The sequence below is a fragment of the Condylura cristata genome, unplaced genomic scaffold, assembly GCF_000260355.1.
Source record: "Condylura cristata isolate star-nosed mole 26May11 unplaced genomic scaffold, ConCri1.0 scaffold00027, whole genome shotgun sequence".
In the NCBI taxonomy this organism is placed as follows: domain Eukaryota; kingdom Metazoa; phylum Chordata; class Mammalia; order Eulipotyphla; family Talpidae; genus Condylura; species Condylura cristata.
The window spans coordinates 17,142,434-17,161,808 of NW_004567128.1; the positions used below are offsets into that span (position 1 = coordinate 17,142,434).

General features: G+C 36.7%; 1 protein-coding gene across 1 annotated transcript in view; it reads right to left on the bottom strand.

Moving 5' to 3' along the window:
• Positions 1 to 19,375, bottom strand: part of DMD (dystrophin) — a 1,782,468-nt gene that overhangs the window by 1,551,279 nt on the left and 211,814 nt on the right. The gene's annotated exons all lie outside the window — the stretch shown is intronic.

Consider the following 19,375-nt stretch of genomic DNA (forward strand, 5'->3'; position numbering starts at 1 on the left):
TGCAGGAAGTGTTGAATAAGTGCAGGAAAAAAGCCATAAGCTCCTTGAAGAGTCTGTGTTCTGCCTCTTTTCTCTCATTCTGTACCCCTCCCTCCCTCCTATCACTTGTGTACACAGTAAAACATTAAATGGATTAAATTCAGTTCACTGGAAATATATATTTGGTATAGTTTCACAGCAATGCCTGAATTTTTGACAAACAAACCAGAACTTCGATAAGCCTGTTCACTTATTCCTTCTACAAATATTTGTTGAATGTTTATTTTCTGCCATCTCATGCATCAGACACTGGAGCAATACAGTAAACAAGACAGATATAGCACTGCTCTCATGGAAATCCCAGTTTACTGTAGGTAACAACAAATATATGATGTAACTATGAAATGTGACAAATGTTCTGGAAGGAATTATGGGTTCAGTCCCCCAAAAAAGGTCAAACTGGCTTTTTTTTCAGTATGCCCAGTGGTAGGTCTCATCCCATAAGTGCCACCTGGGGATGAACTAAAGGTCAATGGAGACCCTGTAGGCCTAAGGAAGCCTATCACCATTACTTATACAATGCACATTATTTGAAGTTAAGAGCAGGAAAGACTCTTTCCCTACTTTCATTTCTCTTTGGCCCTTTTAAGTAAGGAAATTCATTCAATGTGTATTTTCAAAATTGTAAGAACAATTGTGCTCTCAAAGACTAAGTAAATAAGTACAAGTCCAGTCCTCACATATGCAGGTGATATATGAATGATCTTATTACAATTATGCTTTTAAGCATCTAGAAGAATCTGGAGAAAATATTTAAACCTCGCACTGAATGTAAAGGAAGAAAGCATTTCTGAGCTCACGCTAGCTTTTTTTGTCAGCAAAATAATTGTAGTGTTGGCATCTAAATCTGAAATTGCATTGCAGAGTCACAGTAAAGTTACTAACTGATTGAGTGATTCAAAAGGGACCTCCCCTAATTACAAAAATAAAATAGGTTTGCTACTGCATAATTTGCATAAAAAACAAGTATGACTTTCCCCATTTTTTCACTATCGTTTAGCAGGAATTCTGTTTGACTGAAGCATAGATCACTACATCTTTTTTAGACATCCATTGCCATAATTTTCAAAACCAGTTTTACCAGTATGATCACATAACACATATATTGCATATAGAAAAGTCTCCTATTGCTAATAATTTCAAACACTCAAACTGCTGTAGTAGAATGGAGTATTGCCACAGCTGTGGCGTCAGGTGTCATTATCCCTGCCTCCACTTCCATGCCACCCATATCTAACTACTTTGGATTACAACTCCTAGAATGCCATTGACCAGACTTCCAGAATGGGAGACAGCTGGGAAAGAGGAAGGAGTGAGGCAGATGTATATACTGAAGTGGAACAGAGAGGAAGGGAAGACACGTGAGGTGGGTTGGCTTTGGGACGCGGGGCTTTGAGGACACCAACAGTGTCATCATAACCTCATGGTAGATTATCCAGCTTCGAGGTACTCCGTGAGTTTTGGTCTCGCTCTTTCTCTGGGATCTGCCCTACCCCTTGCCCAGGGTTCCCTGACAGCAGGTCCCTTGTACTCCTGATAAGCTTTCAGGCTTTAGGTACCCTGCTCAGTGCCCAACCGGTTTGGCTGGGCATTTGTCCACAAAAGGATCTGTGATTTTGAAGTTTGACCTTCGTTTTGTTTCTCTCTAAGCCCTTTGAAGTTCTCAAGAATTAAAAATCTTTGAGTAAACTAAGAATCTGGTTTGTTTCCCTTTATGCACAGGAGAGTGGCGGAAGCCTTAGCACTAGCAACACGGGATTTTCTCTTTAACTGTTTGGGGTCCATGACCAACCAATTTCATCAAAACTATTAGCTATAATGATCAAATCCCATTATGGGTATGAAGCATGGTTAAAGTAAAAGCAAGTGTCTACAATTTTATATATGCAATGATAAATGTCTTTGATCTTCCATGCATTAATTTATTAATGCTGATTCAATTAAAAAACAAAACCTTTTATTTTAGTGATGATGTAAAAGGTTTACCAGGTGGATTTGTTATACTCTTCAAATATTTTTTCACAGGTTTTATGGGGCTTATTTTGTTTCTTAATTAATAATAAATGGAGCTATGTCTCATTATAAAATAAGACTTTAAATTTTAATTTGGAAAAATACCCGAAGCAGAAACACATTGGAAATCAGAAAATCATTGTTAATTATAGAAAGTCAAAATTTAAAAAAAATAGCTATACATTTTCAGATATACAAAATTACTGAACTGAGGTATATAAGTACTGACTAATCTTAGTATAAACTTTACAGTATGCTGGCATGAGAAATCAAATAAATGTCAAGATAGAAATACAGAAATGATCAAAGATTGCTTGCTTTCTTTTACTTGCAGAAGATTCAATTGATATTGGAAAACAATAAAACCTTCAGATGTCAGGATTCAAACATTTCTCATAAACCTCTGGTTTAAAATGAGCTCCAATTTTATGAGTTAAAACATTAAAACATAAAAACATTAATTTATAATTCTACCTAAGGTAGTTGAGTGGATTAGAGCACATTTCAAATCACAGATCACTTTGTAGGAATAATGCCTACTTGAGGACCTTGACTCACCTTTGTTTTTTAAAAACTGATTTTCTTCCACTGAAATAATAATAAAATTAATTTTCAAAGACAAAGGTTATATTTTAAAACTTGGTCAACAAATATAAAGGTCTGGCAAAGTAAAGTGTGTACAGAATTGGAGATTGACTGGAACACAAAACACAGTCCAACTGCATTGTTACACACACTGAAATACTGAGAAATGAAGGTCAACAGTAGAAGCCTCATATCTGAAAAGAACATTTTATTTTATGCATAAAATTTTGCCATAAAAATGTGTTTATAAAAAGAAATATGAAGTTGGAGTATTAAGCATAACCTGAATATTTAGAATTAACAAACTTGTAGTTACTTTGGAGGGTTGGAAATTTTACAGAAGGTGGCTTTAAGTCTAGTGAATTTGTCAATATGTAGGCCTGCTAGGGACATACTTTGCAATGTCTTATTCCAGAATTCTACAAAATAACTATGTTGCCTTTATACAGAGAATACTATTTGATTTTGAAGAAAACCAATTAATTGACTAAATTTAGATGTTATTTTGGCATGCTATGCATAACCATGCAGTTCTAAGAATGTGACTTTTTAGAATTGAGGTGGACACATCAAAAGATACTAAAGCTATACTGGGAATATTTTCAAATTTAAAACCACAATGTTGTATAATGGAAGACAGCTATTCTCAGTCTTTTTCATTCTGAGAGTGTCCTCCAAGGAAACTTAAGGGACAGAACCCCTGACTTAGCAAATAAAATCTGAATGTTTTAGATATACCGATGGATAGAAGGGATTCATGCACTTTTAGAAAGTCATTAACTTTTGGGCTCCCTGACTAACTGAACCATATCTTGAATCCAGTAAATGAACTATGCAAATCTGTCATCAATCAAATGCAATTGATGAAATATACAGCTACTTGAAAAGTCAGAGTAGGCATTACTAGAGAGACTTTAAGAATAGCAATTAAACATTATTGAGTGGCATAATTTATAAAAGCATAGTATACAGAAAAAACTAAAATAAATTAATTGTGGAGGCTATTTTAATCACCACATGCCCACTTAACAATCTAAAATGCAACCATTTTAATCTTGAAGAAAAAGCCACAACTATAGAAAAAACTTTTTTTTTCTATTTTTAACTCTTAATGTACGAGAGAATACATTAAGGTTAACAAAAAAACTGTGTAACAGAAACAAATAATAGTTTAAGGATCTGGACCTTGGTTAATATAAATATTTAAATTATATTTAAATTATGTTTTTATATATTTAAAATGTGACCAGTATGTCAAATTCATAGGTTCTTATAAGATTTAAGTATGATATCTAATAGAAAGGTCTTGACTTTGTTCCTGGCATACACTAATTGCTCAACAAATATCAACATAGTTATTACTAAAATTCACTCACTGACTTAATTTGTGCCTGAATGTATACCAGTCAGTTATAATGATTTAGAAAAACTCCCTCTTATTTACCCCACCTCAAAATCCTCCTTTCCAAATCTTTCCAGTCCATTTTGAAACTAACCCCATTTGAGAGAATACTAGTTTCCTTTACTTACCACATGATCTGAACTCAATAAACATTTGTTTACTACATGAAAACATTTGTTTACTACTATGAAAACAAGCTATGAAGGAAATACCACTTGTTCATGGAAGGGTGGCAAGTCCCTTTTTATCAAGAAAAATATGTTGGACAAATGAATGCAAAATTTAATTAAAAGTTTTCAGATAGGGGCCCTCCCTGGTGGTGCAACAGGTTAGGACGCAGCACTGCAAGCTATCCATTTCAGTGCAAGTCAATCCCTGGACAGAGAGGTGACCACGTGGCATGGAAGACCTCTCTTGACTCCCGCTGCTCCCCTCAGAAGTGCACTTCATTGATCTGCCTGCTCCCCAATCTGTCTCTGGAGAATCCTCTCATCGCTCCTGCACCTCTAGCCTGTACCCCAGTTCTGTATACATAAATAATCTTTAAAAAAAAGTTTTCAGATATGTAGGTTGATCTCCTAAATTAGATCATAAATTATTTGAAGCAGATATAGGGGTTAACACCTAATGTTTTTAACCCTTATATTTTATAAAATCTTCAGAAAAAAATTGCTCTTATATCCTTCTGGAATCTTCATGTCCCTCTAATAGGATGCTAAATCTAATATTCTAGGCTGCATAGTACAGAGAGAAGATTTTTTTGACTGAGAAACAAGAAGCATTTGTTTTCCTGCAGCTAAAATATACCCCAGGTGCCAAAATATAAAACATTTGATTCTACATTTGATTCCACATTTGATTGTTATTTATAATCAATTTATATTTGGCCTTCCCCATTTTTGGAACAATAAAGTTGGCCTTGTTATGTTAATGAGGCTTCCTGGCACACTTAAAGATGAGGCATCCCCCATCTTCCCAACCAGGAAGTCAACCAGTAGCTAAGTGGCTTAGAGCTTTTAGTCCCACCCCTCCCACCATCCCTCATGACCAACTGTGTGGAGAAAGGAACTGCAGAAAGAGTTTGATCACTGGTCGCCATTGATTTAATCAAATATGTCTCTATAATTAAACTCCATACACTACAAACAGACAGGGTTCTAAGGGTTGGTGATCATGTGGAAACTTAGTGGAGAGTGGCATCCCAAGAAGCAAGGAAGCTCAGCACCACTTCTTCACACCTTACTTTGTGCATCTCCCCCATCTGGCAGTTCCTGACTAGTGCCCTTTCATAAGAAATCCATGATTGAGTAAGTAAAGCATCTCTCTGTGTGCCGTGAGACTTTAGCAAATTAGTTGAGATCAAGGCTGGATTTGCGGGAAAATCTGACTTACGATCAGTCAGTCAGAAGGACAGGTAGTTACCTGAACTTGCCGCTGGTGTCTGAAATTTGGGGACAGACACTTTTGTGGGCCTGAACCCTTGACCTATGGGATCTGATGCTTGTTGGTTTGGGGTATAACCCCTTCTTCTCTACACTAGCCAGTGTAGAACTGGGTCCAGAACTTTACCAAGCAGACTACTTCTTTCCAAGAGAAAATATCCCTCACCCCTGAAAAACATTTTAGGCCATCATGGATACTTTAAGGGCTTAGATGAAACAGCCACTTACACTTTTTATAATATTCATAAGTAATTATATTAATTCTATTTGTTAATAAAACACATTAGATAAAAATTTAGAACTGAATTGTTTCTTTCATTCACTCTCATGTTAAGTGAAGCAATTTTACACAATCTCTTAGCTGGCAGCTTTGACGTCATTGTTTTCTTTATCCTAAAAACCACTTTTTGGTGTCATCTAAGCCATTTTTTTTTTCTCAGAACACATCATCTCCATTTACAGCTACACAGTTTAAGATACAGCACTTCATGAATTTTGTATTACTCATGATGAAAATTTTATATCACCCCATGCTCATTTTCTTGCTGGTAAGAAAGCTGTTGTTTTATTTCCTTACTTGTCTTTTATGTGTATACTACTGTTTTTTATTGTGTGAATGTATATGTATGTGTGATCATTAAAGGACTCATTAACAATGACACCTAGCAAGTAAAAAGATGAAGTCACATCCCCAGGAATAATTTGATAATTATTCAATGTTTGCTTTCTTTTTAAAAATCAATTTCATCAAATAAGCTCCTTATAGATATAAAATGTGCAATGATGTGTCTTCTAAATAATATCATCTTATTCAAAAAAGCATTTGAGAGTGCCTTTGTAATATAAGTGAGATTTTTATATAATTTAGGAGACTTTGAAAGAATGCACGTGTAAGGAGAATGCCTCATCACAGGATTAACTTATGTGGGGTGGGTGGCAGCTGCTTACACTCAAATACTTTCACACATTGCAAACTTTAGGTTGTAATAATACAGACAAAAGGTAACGACAACAGTGAATATTCATTTGTTTATTCATGTTTTCATTTTTTTGTTCACTGATTCCTAGATTTGTTTAAATGTATTCAAAACATTTACCCATAAAGTCAGGGAAGTTACACAGAGAAATAATTTCAGCCAGTAGTCAATAACACTCAGTGACTGAATGGATTTCGGGATGGAAACAGAACAAAAAAAGAAATGACTCCAGGGAGTTCAGACTTAGGCGCCTGAAAACAGTGGTACCTATAATAGAACAGTCATGAGGAGCTGGTTTATGTAGGAGTAGATAATGAGTTCCATTTGGGATATTTAATTTTGAGAATGATAGGGGGACACTTAATTGAAGATGTTCTGTAGGTGTAATGATATTAAGAAGGGGAAAAATTCAATTAGAGCGCCACCAAATTCTATCAGCTGTGTCCAAACCATATTGATTGTCTGTGTGTGTAGCGGGTGTGCAGCGTAGCAGAGCTGAACGCTATCGAGCTCCTGTTCCACTCCCCATTCTTTGACTTGCTGAAGAATAGGGAGGGTGACACCAGAAAGAGAACCAAGGCTGTCACTGTTCCTATGACTTCTGTATTTCTTCTACTACAAACTGATACAGTGCCAACTTCAACCAATTGATCAGGGTTACTCGGGGCATCAAAATCCACACTGGAAAACTCGCCTAGAAGTATGTTGTGCTGTATTATTCAACCTAGAGAATTAGAATCTTCACTCATGTACCTGCATTAGGAGATGATTTACTATTGCTCTTTAGAAATTATATTTCCCAGCTCCAGCCTTGTAAATATCTTCAGAATCTAATGATAACAAGCTTCTCTAAGCCCTGTATAGCACGTCTCCAAAGTATCAAACATTTTGGAGATAAAACTAGCCGCAATTCTTCCAAGACACCATGAGACAGCAGTCCTCTAAACTCTTGCATGCACTCTTTCCTCCCTCCCGGAATACAACATTTACTCTTCCATTTTCTGTCTGGTAAATTCTTACATTCTTTGAAATTCACTTCAAGTATCTCTCCCACCCTAAGCAGAATCGCTCACTTTCTTTGGCTTCCATACAATTTACGATATACCCTTACTATGACATGTGCAGCCTGCTAAACATACTATTAATATTACTATATCTACTGCACACTGCATTAGATCGTGTACTCATTAAGGGCTTCATCTGTTTCTCAATTTTTCTAACCTTTATACCTAACTCAGTCCTACATATAAAAAAGTAAACCCTATACATAAAAAGGTGACTTGTACCGGTGTTTTTTATTAAATAGTAAAAGCAAGGAATTGTATTTTGCTGCCCACTTTAGCAGCTTATTAATTACTTGTGTGAATATAAATATGCTCTTGAAGAATAGAAAGAGACCTAATAAGGAGGCAATTTCATAGTCAGTGAAGTCAGTGAACAGAAAAGCAGTGTCCTCTGCCCTCTAGTTTTGACAGGAAGAAGACATGCTTACTACTGATTGTTGCACTGAATTGCCAATGTATATATACATCAATATTTAGATTATGTAGATAATGTATATTATCAATAACTTGAAAATATAGCCATGTATTTGATTCTATAGATAGAGTGCATGATAAAAGTCATTACTATATTTTATATATGATAGCTATATTATTTTGATCTGGTGAATCTTTTGTTCATGTGTAGGTTGAGTTATAAATCAATAGGATAAAATTGCCTTTACTATTAAGGCATTGAGTGGTTCAAACAAAAATAAGTGTACTAGGATGGCTGTAAATGTTTACATACATGTATATTTATAGGCTAAGATAAAAACTGATTCAAAGTTAATTTGAAATGGAGAAGATATGCCATGTTATCAAATGAATGTGTGAGCACTGGAAATATGTATACCTGAACATCATATGCCACTCAACTGGATTCAATGTGGAAATATTAATCAATTGAGAAGTTACATTTGTGTTCATTTAGGTTTTTTAAAAACATTTATATTGACTTGTATTATAAAACTTTATTCGATACTCAGGTTTAAAAGCCAAATACCTATAATATCCTGGCACATAAAGTTTGTAAGGAAAGTAAGCTGAATGGTAGCCTTGTTAAATTAGATTATGCTTGTTCATCTAAAGGAAGAAATCTCTAGTAAATACTGACAAATTGTTATCAAGCTAAGATGAGTATCTAGAATTTCTAGACCAGTTTTTTTTCAGCAAGAAAATCAAGAATTCTGACTTTTTAAAATATTTTAGTTTTAAAAATGTTAACAATTTAGTATTGCTAGATCCAACCAGCAAGCATGACTGATACAGAATGTTTTACCTTAAGTATATATTCATGCCTATTTCACACACATTACAGACCAACTATCAGCTACCATGAGTGAAAATAATAAAGAAACTTCTGTGCATGCACACACAATTGACTCATAGGGCAAAGGGATACCTTCCAGGATTAGCATAGAATGGGAAGAGCCTGGGAGAAATGAGGAAGTCTCCAGAGATAAGGACAACAAATTCCAAAGGGGTCTAATCAAATGCCCCCAGGAGTAGGAGGTCACAGGATGGTTGAGACCAAGGATGATAAAGGAGCTAAGATAAGGACTGAGATGCAAGATGTAATCTGGGTACAGAGACTTTTCAGAGTGATTGAGACCTCCAAGAAAGAAGTATCAGAATAATTGGGGAAAGAAGATACATATTCCCTAAGGCAAGACTCCACTTCTACTTGGGCTTCCTTGCCCTTTCCTGGCCTGGTTCTACAAGCGGGGGAGTCCCACTTTATTTCTGTTCTGTTTCTTGCTCTCTTTTTTTAAAAGATTTATTTATTTCTGCACACAAGAACTAGGGTACAAGCCAGAGGTGTAGGGGATGAGAGGGTTCACCAGAGACAGAGTAGGGAGCAAAACAGGCAGATCGACTGAAATACACTGCTGAGGGGAGCAGTGTGCCAGACAGGAGAGGTCTGCTCCACCAACTGGGTCACCCCCTGGCCGGGAATCAAACTCATGCTGCAGTGGCTTCGGACAACTGCATAGTGCTGCATTTTAACACATTGTGCCACCAGGGAGCACCTCCATTTCTCTTTTAATAAACATTTCCTTATATCTATTTCTCTAAGCAAAGTTGCCTGTTTTCTCTTGCTTGCCCAGAGTCAGTGAAGTTCCTGCTGTGGCTTCATGAGACACCAACCCATGGTGTCCTAGTAACTGGGACTCAGTGCTGCCACTGTAGCCTGGGGAGACTAGACCTGAAAACCTGCACTTATGGTATCAGAATGATATCATTGCTATCAGTTTAGTAGAGCAAGGCTATTCCCTGTCTTAGCCAATAGATCACAATTTCCTTATAGATGTAGCTACAATATAATATTTGAATGAGATTCCACTGCAATAAGGACTTTGATCTTGTTAAACTGTGTTCACAAATCCACGCCTATTTAACACTGGTTTGTTCTAACACTGATGCTGCTGTTTTGTGAAAGGTTCACATACAGAAGATTTATATTTGAAAATTTGTACAGCAAATAAGGTATATGTTATAAAATAATGATGATACATGTTACATTATATATAGTTACCTGCCCTTCTTTAATAGAGTGAGAAGAGCTGAGTTTCAGGGAAAGTTCCAACCTTATACACAATTCATCAGTTATTTCATACATACAGGGTAAAAGACAACAGGGAGAGCAGCAATATTGCTTGTACCAGGCCCTAAAACATTTGGAATACAGTTAGAAATAAGGGGCAATATATAGTATTTGCATAAATCTAATAGGGAGAAAGGAAGGTGAGTTGTGGGTACACATTGAAAGAAACAGGACTACCTACATAGGTATCCCTAGGAAGAAGCACAGTGAGATTTGGTGACTGATCCACACTACAGGGCAATTTGAATAATGGGAGCAGAAGTCCAAGAATGCTCCTGGGCTAATTGGTCTGGAGGTCAGAGGACTTGTGTGGCTCTGAGTTCCTGGGCTATAGCTGAAAGAAACCAGTGATCCCAGACAGAATATACATTTACATGCAAATCTACTAAGAAATGTGATGTCTGCTCCTGGGAATTAGGGTCTCCAAGGCCCTGTTCTTCCACCAGAGAATAATGTTGATTTTGTGAACAGGAAACAGTCATAATCCCTTCTTATAGTGTCTCCTCAACACTCTTAAAACCATCTCCAGAATATGGAAAAATCAGTTTATTCAAACTTAGAAGGCTAAAATTCCTTCGAAAGCCAATACTTATTCCTTCTATTTAATTAGGGGTCATTATGATGAAAAATTAATTAGTACTTTAATGAAAAAGGAAATGGCTGACCATACATCCTTTTCAATTTTGATAGGAATGCATATTTTAAAAAAAATGAACTGGAACAGGGAACATATTGTAAAACTTCCTGGGACAGGCCCCCCACACCATCAGGGGGGGTAGACAAGAGAGCAAAGTTATCCAACAAACTTGTAGTTAGGACAGGCTTCACCCAGTAGCATATGCAGGAATCTGCTGCTTGAGGGTAAACCAGCATTTCAGCCAGCATGAAACAGGGAGGAGCCAGATAAAGATTTACACAATGGGTACCTAACATTTGCATCTCCAGTGTATTTTTTAGTGATCTGGGCAGTGATTAAACTCCAGCATTTGCCTTCCTTTCATGGAGACAGCATCAATGTATCTTTATATTTTTAACATCAATGACTCACTGTTCCTATCTACATAAATTCAAGCTTGTGTTTGTTGGAACAGTTCTCATAGAGTAAAGTCTGTCAGACTGATGCCCTTACTCTTGACTAATAAATTCACTTAATTTCCTTGACCCAGTTTATTTAAGCGAACAACTTAAAGGCACTGAAAAAATGTACACGAGACACTGCCCTGAGGAAAGGGAACCAGCAACAGACATTAACAAAAACATTATGGGCCCTCCGCGGTGGCACAATGGGTTAAGATGCAATACTGCAAGCTGGTTGCAGCCGCTTCAGTGCAAGTTCGATCCCCAGCCCCAGAGGTGACCCACATGGCGCAGCAGACCTCTCCTGACCTGCCCGTTGCTCCCCTCAGCAGTGTACTTCATCATTCTGCCTGTTTTGCTCCCCACTCTGTCTCTCACCACCCCTGTACCTCCAGATTATACCCCAATTCTGTATGAATAAATAAATCTTTAAAAATAGAAAAACATTATGAAATTGATATTTTGGCTCAGTGCCTGCCCACTAGGGGACCTAATGGGAAAGTGTCAGAGCTAGAAAAGCCTCACACCTGCCGCTGGAGGGGGTCAGTGATGAAGCATGAGAATGAGATGCTTTATTTATTCTGGGCAAAAGAAACTGAACTGGAGGATTTAAATGAACTGTAGGAAATTCAATGCAACATCTAAAATGAATGACTAAGAGCTAGAAGATCTTAATCTGGGTAAAGCTGAAAGAACAAAATATGTGCAGTTTAGCTCTGTGCTAATGAAAGGAAAGAGATAACACTAAAAATAACTGAATGGTGCAAGCTTCAAGGCAGCAGAACAGTTCTGGCACAAATGGATCTATCCAGAAAAAATGAGACTTAATTACACAAAGGAAAAACTGTTGACTGTGAAGAAAAGTGTCCTGAGATTAAATGACTGCTGTTGAATGGGGAACCATCAGAGAGGCAGTGATGAGGGTGTTATCTTGACGCCTGAAGCAGCTAAAATGAGACAAGTTGCCGGAAAACCCATTACAGGATAAATATCCCCCTGGTCCTAAGGAGATAGATGCACATCAACTTAGGAAAAGAATTACAGAGCGCACACACCAGTAGGATATGCTGTGGTGAGTCAGGATGTGGTCTTTGTCTCAGTGGCATTAGGTATAGTTCTGTTCAACCTAATTTACTTCTCTGTTTTTGTTTCCAGCTATTCTACTTGAGTGGAAAGTTGTAATTGATTTTGTGGCTATCTAAAGGCTTTGATAAGTCAGGGAATACACTTCATAATAAAAATTTCATGTGAACTGATGCCTAAGTTTTCAGAATATTGCAAAGTATGACAGGAAATCACTAAATAATAGTAGCCATCATCAAAACAGGGGTGTGAGAGTTTTACTCAAACTAATGAGAAACACTGACAAGTACATTATGATTTCAATGGTAGCATCTCTTACAAACTCCGCAGTAAGCAATGGGCTTCCACACTGTTTAAAATATTGAAGAAATGAGCGATAGTGTGCATTCAACCCATGCTCCGCACCCATATTCCTGATTTTTATTTACTTTTTTTTCTTTTAATATATTTCATGGATAAGGCAGAATATATGTAAATGTACCATCCAAAGAACTAAAATATCAAGTGTAACTTACAACCAAACCTAAAATCACACCCCTACACTACCTCTTCACCACATTTTCCTCCTCCTCTTACCAGGGTTAACTACATTGCTTGTTTGTTTCTGCTGTCTTGGTTGTTTTAATCATTGTTTGTTTAACACACACACATGTATGTACATATGTGTATATATGTGTATATGTATATGTATAGATTCATTTTCCTTAAACATATATATATATAAACATATATATGTGTTTAAGGAAAAGGAATTTGTATACATGCATACATGCATATACATTCACACACACACACATATATATTTGCATACATACACACAAAATATGACTAAATCAGCACAACAGTTTACTGTGGCTTTCTTATTAACCTCCTAGAATTGGCTCTTCTCTTCCCCCATCTCACCTGCTGGACTTATTCTTTAAATGGATGACTTGGAGAATTACGCAAGTTTTCCTGGGCCTCTTCCCAGGGAATATACACATTAGATATGTATTGGGAGATATACACATTAGAAAAGCTTATCTTTTTCTCCTCTTAACCTTTCTTTCATTACAGGACAGGTTCAGACAAGAACATGAACAGGCAGAGGGAAAATAACCATTCCTCCCTTGCATATGCATGCCTAAAGAGTGTGTTAATTAGGTCTTCCTATGCTTAAACTTGCCTAGTCATGCCTCCTCCAGAGGCCTTGGGTCAGCCAAAAGATTTTGTAATATTTCATTAGACTCATTCATCCCCACCTATTTTGGTGCAAAGCATTTGCAAAAGATAGCACAAGATTTGCAAATTTAAATTATCATTGTTTGTTTCCTTTAAAAATGTTTGATGACCCCTCATAATGAAATTGTTTTTCTTAGTTTACATTATGGTGTTAAGGACTCTTTGAAGCATTTTTATAAAGGTGTAATTCATTCCTTTACATTGCCATATAGTATTATGTTGTGTGATCATAAACAAGTATTTTCTATTATGAAGAGCACAGCTTGAATACCTGGAACTACCTCCATGGCCCAGTGTAAACTGATTTGTAATTCAATTTCTAATCAAATTTTACTTCTGAACATGAAAGTCATACATACTTATTAAAGAAAGTTTGGAGAGTCCGACAATTAAATTGCATCCCTCCCTAGACAATCACTATTATTTAATAGCATGCCTTTACTCCTCCTTTGCTGTGAAATTTCTCATCAATTAACAGCAAGAATGGATTGCTAGCACCTCAGCTTCCTTTTATTTCCTGCTATTATGAGTAGCTCATAAATTTCATTTTAATGATTTTACTAGAAAGCATTAAATGTATATAACCATTGGGGGGCAGAAATAGAAATTAATAATAGACAAACAGAAGGAAGCAGTACAACTTAAGAAATCTTATCAAGCTCTTGAAATGCTTATAAAGTTTTAACACATGTTTTTTATTGGTAGAAACTCAAAAGAACTCAGTCCAGCATCCATAGGTGATTTTCACACCTCTACTTGCATCTCTTAATTTCAGCAAAAAGAGGCAATTTCAACTTTTTCCTCCTATCTTCATTCAGCACAGCATCCTTTCCCAACTCTTCCCTCCTTTCTCTTTCTCTTTTGTATTTTCCAGAATTACAGATTCCCAGAGAGTTAGGAGATGACTCTATGAGCCTCCTAGGTAACCAAAGGGAAAGAGATTAACACAAAGTGTGGGCAGAGAGAAATAGGGGCACACAACTAGCCACACAGTGATGACATAGTAATCTTTATGAGTATAAAATCCTGAAATGTTAGCTAGAAGACTTGTACCTTGTCTAGTTTCTGGGGACAGTGGGGGGGGGGGGAGGGTGCAGAAAACCACCTATAAAGGAATCATTGCATGCCGTATCTGAGACATTTTTACCTCTGACTCTTCTGCTTCCCCCATTATATAGCTAGGCAAAGGTTTACCAAAATGAGTTGCTCAACCAGTAGGTGCTGAAGGGTTCCACAGAAAGATTGACATTGTCGAAAATGGGAAATGTTCTAACATAAAGAGACATGATAATTCTCAGAAGTGTTAATATATTAATGAACATAGTGATTTTACAAGAGGGTAAAGTGTGTGTGCAAATTCTCCCAAACTGACTCCCAAACTTCTTGATCCTGGCAGGAAAAGAATGGGTTTTCTAATGAGGGCAGAAATGAGGGAGGGTTTGTCAATAGAGATGTGGGTAGCTTTATGAAAACCAAAGAGTTGGTCAAAATCCCCATTTGTACTTTCTGACTAAAGGAAGGAGGATTCTGGAACCAGGGACAGTAAAGTTGCGAGAGAGAGCTGTCAACAGAAGTCTTCAGTGGACATCGGAGCTTATCTATGGAGCTCCTATAAGAATCCTGGAAAGGAAATATTCCACTTTTTTCTACTCAACTGAGCTCTTTCCTCTTTGCCTTGCTCAAGTGGAAACCAGACGGTAAGGGAATTCTTTGATGCAGTTCTTAAAGGGCATCCTCTAGGGCATAGGGTAGGGTGGAAAAGAATGGGCTGTAGATCTGAAAGGTCAGAAGGAAATATTTAACACATGACACAAGACATTCTTCCCTCTACTCAATCTAATACATTATGTTGGTTGTTCCTTTATTCAATCCTTTTGTTTCTAAAGCTTGATGTTACCAGGAATTTGATAGCACCCATAAAGTGCCAGTCTGGATGCCTTGACAGAGCCATGGGATAGCTAGATAGAAGGAGGCTGGCTACACTACTGCTTTGCAGGCTAATTTTATTTTATTTTTAAAAAAGATTTATTTATTATGCATATAGAACTGGAGTACAGGCCAGAGGTGCAGGGGCAGTGAGAGGATTCACCAGAGACAGAGTGGGGAGGAGAAAAGGCCAACTGACGAAGTACACTGCTGAGGGGAGCAGCGGGTGGGCCCGAAGAGGTCTGCTGTGCCCTGTCATCACCTCCTGGGCAGGGATCGAACTCATGCTGAAGTGGCTTAAGCTTCTTAGTGCTGTATTTTAACCCACTGTGCCACCAGGGAGGGCCAAAGACTAATTTTATAACTGAATATGAAGTGTCTCTTTTCCTTATGGCAGCTAACAGTAAACACAGAGGTGATCAATATGATGATTTACCTTTATGCTTTTTGATAATTTGAGTTTAGGGATTATGGTAATAATTCAGGGAAGCTGGGGAAAATAGAGAAGTTGCTTTTTGGAACTCAGGCATTTCACAGTGATTCTCAACTTAGATGCACATTAGATTCAACTGGGAAACTTTTAAAATTCAGATGTTGGGACCAGAAATCACTTGTCAGAATCTCTGTAAATAGGACCTAGGCACTATTATTTTGTAAGAGTGCAGCCAAATTTGAGAGCGACTGGTTTTTCAGTTCTCTTGAAATCCTACTCCTATGAACCCCACCCTAATTCTGATTTTCTTAATAAATTACATTCTTAAAGGAGTACATATATATGTATATATACATATACATAAATATCCTTGCTAATGGTTTTATATATTACAAAGATTATAGAATTTACTATTACATCTGTTAAAGTCCAATTACTTGCATATTTCACATTTAATTTCAGAGCCCTTGTCAGTATTCAAAGGAGCTTTTAGAAATGCTTCAGAGAGGAACTCTTTATACTCTGTCCCTGATAAATGAAAGTATTCATTTCTTCTCATACAAGTCAGTAACAAACAACTATTTTCTAGCAACTGGACTGTATCCACCTATTCATTTCCCAAGGCTCATTGGGCATCATTAGGAATGTAACAGGTTTTAGTTACTATCAACACTATTTACAGTAGAATTAGTCAATTACATGAGAGTTAAAAATCATTTAGGATCTTTTTTTTTTTTATTTTTAGGTTGTACTTAGCATTTTCAAAAGTTACCAGGCATAATTTATTTTTGCCTCTACGCTAGTTGCCAATCAAGTCTATTACATTCAAAGCTAGAAAATCTTTCCATAATAGAACTTCTGTGTGGCCCATAAATTAGGTAATAATAATATTTACATTTTTTGGATACTGGGAGAAATAACCTATGGAAAAATAATTTGAAATGACTGGCTAAGAAATGTACCATGATTAAAAGAAGAAACTGTAACCTTTGGCAAAATATGGCACTACTGACAAATATAAAAATACCAGAAAGAAAGAAAATGATTATTATAGAGCAGAGAAAGATAGTCAGCACGTGCCAGAAGCATACAGGAGTCAAATTATGGGTGATTTCATGTTTTTCAAAACGTATTACATGAGTGCATATGTTTATAACAAATAGTAGTTCCAGTACCAGGATTCATATATCTGTGCTGGGAAAATCCTGTCTCAATATTTTTCTCCCTTTTATCAAACATCGTACTCATCAAGTAGCCTTCCAATTATAATGTGTGAGTTTTGGTGTCTTAGTATATGGGGGGGGTCACACACATGTATGCACATGTGTGGTGGGTATTATTAATACACAGTATGCAAATATGAACCGGTAGGCAGTCATAGTTTTCATTCTTTGTTGCCAAACTGGCATTTGCCTGCTATATCCAAAAGTCTCTGGGAAATTTGATTAGTATGAAACAGTGTGTGCATACTGGCAAAGCCAAGACGCTCAGCAGAAAATAAGATGATCCACCTGAATTTCTGCCCCCTAGAAGTTCTGCCCATTTTTTGCTTTTGGGAGATTGGCAAAGCTAAGTTTTCTATCACTCTTGGAGATTCTGAAGCTTTTAGGTACAGTAAGGATCCTGAGAAGGTCTGAAAGTTTGTTTCATTTTTCTGATCATAACTTACAGAGAAATTGAACATTTCAATAGGCCAGCCTCAGGGGTGTGAGACCAGTGCTGTCACAGAGAGCCCTGCGTTTGGAAGAGCCCACATTTGGTTCACACTTCTGCTGTGACCATCCTAAACATTTTAATTATTTCATCTTTGATCTTGTGTTTTATGTATGAAATCACACAGGACGACAGAGTACAGACATGAGGAGAGGACATGCATGTGTTAGGTGTGTCCAGCATTCCTTACTGCTCCATTTATACTTGCAACAGCCCATGAGCAGAACATTCTCAAGGAACCACAATACTGAGACTCCAAGGTGGTACAAGTTCAGTGGATAGTAAGCAGGAAAGTAGAGAGTCATGAAAGAGCATGCCTGCCCATGGGATTCATATGAATCCCTTATGAGCGCTTGTTTTGATGCAGAAACGCTGCAGTGACATTCTAAAAAACTCTAATCACCAGAAATCCCTAGCATCTAGCATCTCCTTTCTCCTGTTCTTCCCTGCAGTAACCAACTACTTACACTGAGAATGATAACACTTCAGTGATGGGTAACAGAAGGACAGAGCAATCCAGCCTTCAGCCTTCCTTTCCCTTTTTTTTTTAGAGTCCTTCCTTACTTAAAGTAAGCTGAAAGTAGAGTATTAATAAAATATGCACATATGAAGAATGAAATAAAAACAGTTGAGTAAGTTTTATGCTGCATTTCCACTATTCTGGTAAGAATAAAAATACATATGCATAAGTGAAGTATGAAATATGGATTTTTGTGTGATTTTGGATATGAAACATTCTTACATTCATCTTTAAAAATGACACTGTATAATACCAAGATCAACAGGAAAAAATCATACTAGATGTTGAGTTATTTTTGCTTGGAATTACATTAAATAAATAACTCAAGCAAACATCATGACATCCTAAGGAGAAACTGAGGGAAAAAAGGATAAAGCTTTTCATTAAGGGATGAAATTGGATTCAGTCAGAACAGCTGACAAAATGTAAATGCAATCTTAAATATGTAAGTGAGATGGAATTTGTAGCTAGTTGCTGATTTAAAGTGTCAGCTTCAAAGATGGGAAACACTTTAGCTGGTATTGCTCACTGTTAACTCCTTACTTGAGTTGTTTTTGCTAATGAAACTATTAAAGACATTAAGACAAATGAGTGGAAGTGCAGGTGAGAGGTGGTAGAGAAAAATCAGCCAGAAAATATCTGACTTTTTCAATGTCCCACCATTTGAATAGTCTCTACTTCGAACAAACTTTACAATCGAGTTTGTGTTTCGGGACTTGATTTTTTTACCAATTTTGTTTTAACTGGACTCATCTCATGGAAGACACAGACAGGTGTGATATCCCCAAGGTTGCTCAAATTGTAACAAGGAGAACAAGGTTGGAAACCGTATCTCTAAAGTTTCCTTTTCATGTGATATTTTTGACTATTAAGTCATGTATGTGTATGTCATTCAGGGGCAACATGCATGTGTTATGTTGTATTTTTTTTCATGTTTATTGCTGATGTGTAAACCTCCACCTACAGAAAAGAGTTTAGTTTTCACAAAGTGATTTTCAAGAAAAGTTTTTTTTTTTTAGACTTTGGAAAAACTCTATCCTGGCAATATCATTAGCCATTAGGTAAGAATTCAGAGAAATAAATCCATTCTCTGATTAATTCAGCTTTTCAAAAGTGTGTCATTTAGAAATATGTTTCCCTTTCAGAAGTGATTAGTAGATGGTTGAATGACAACAGGAGAGATAACTGAGAATGTGAATAAAGAGTATATTATAAGAGTTTGAAGTGGAAAAAATCTTTCACAAGCAAAAGAGCATTTTGAACAAGAGAAAACCTACAGTAAGATATTAACGTAAG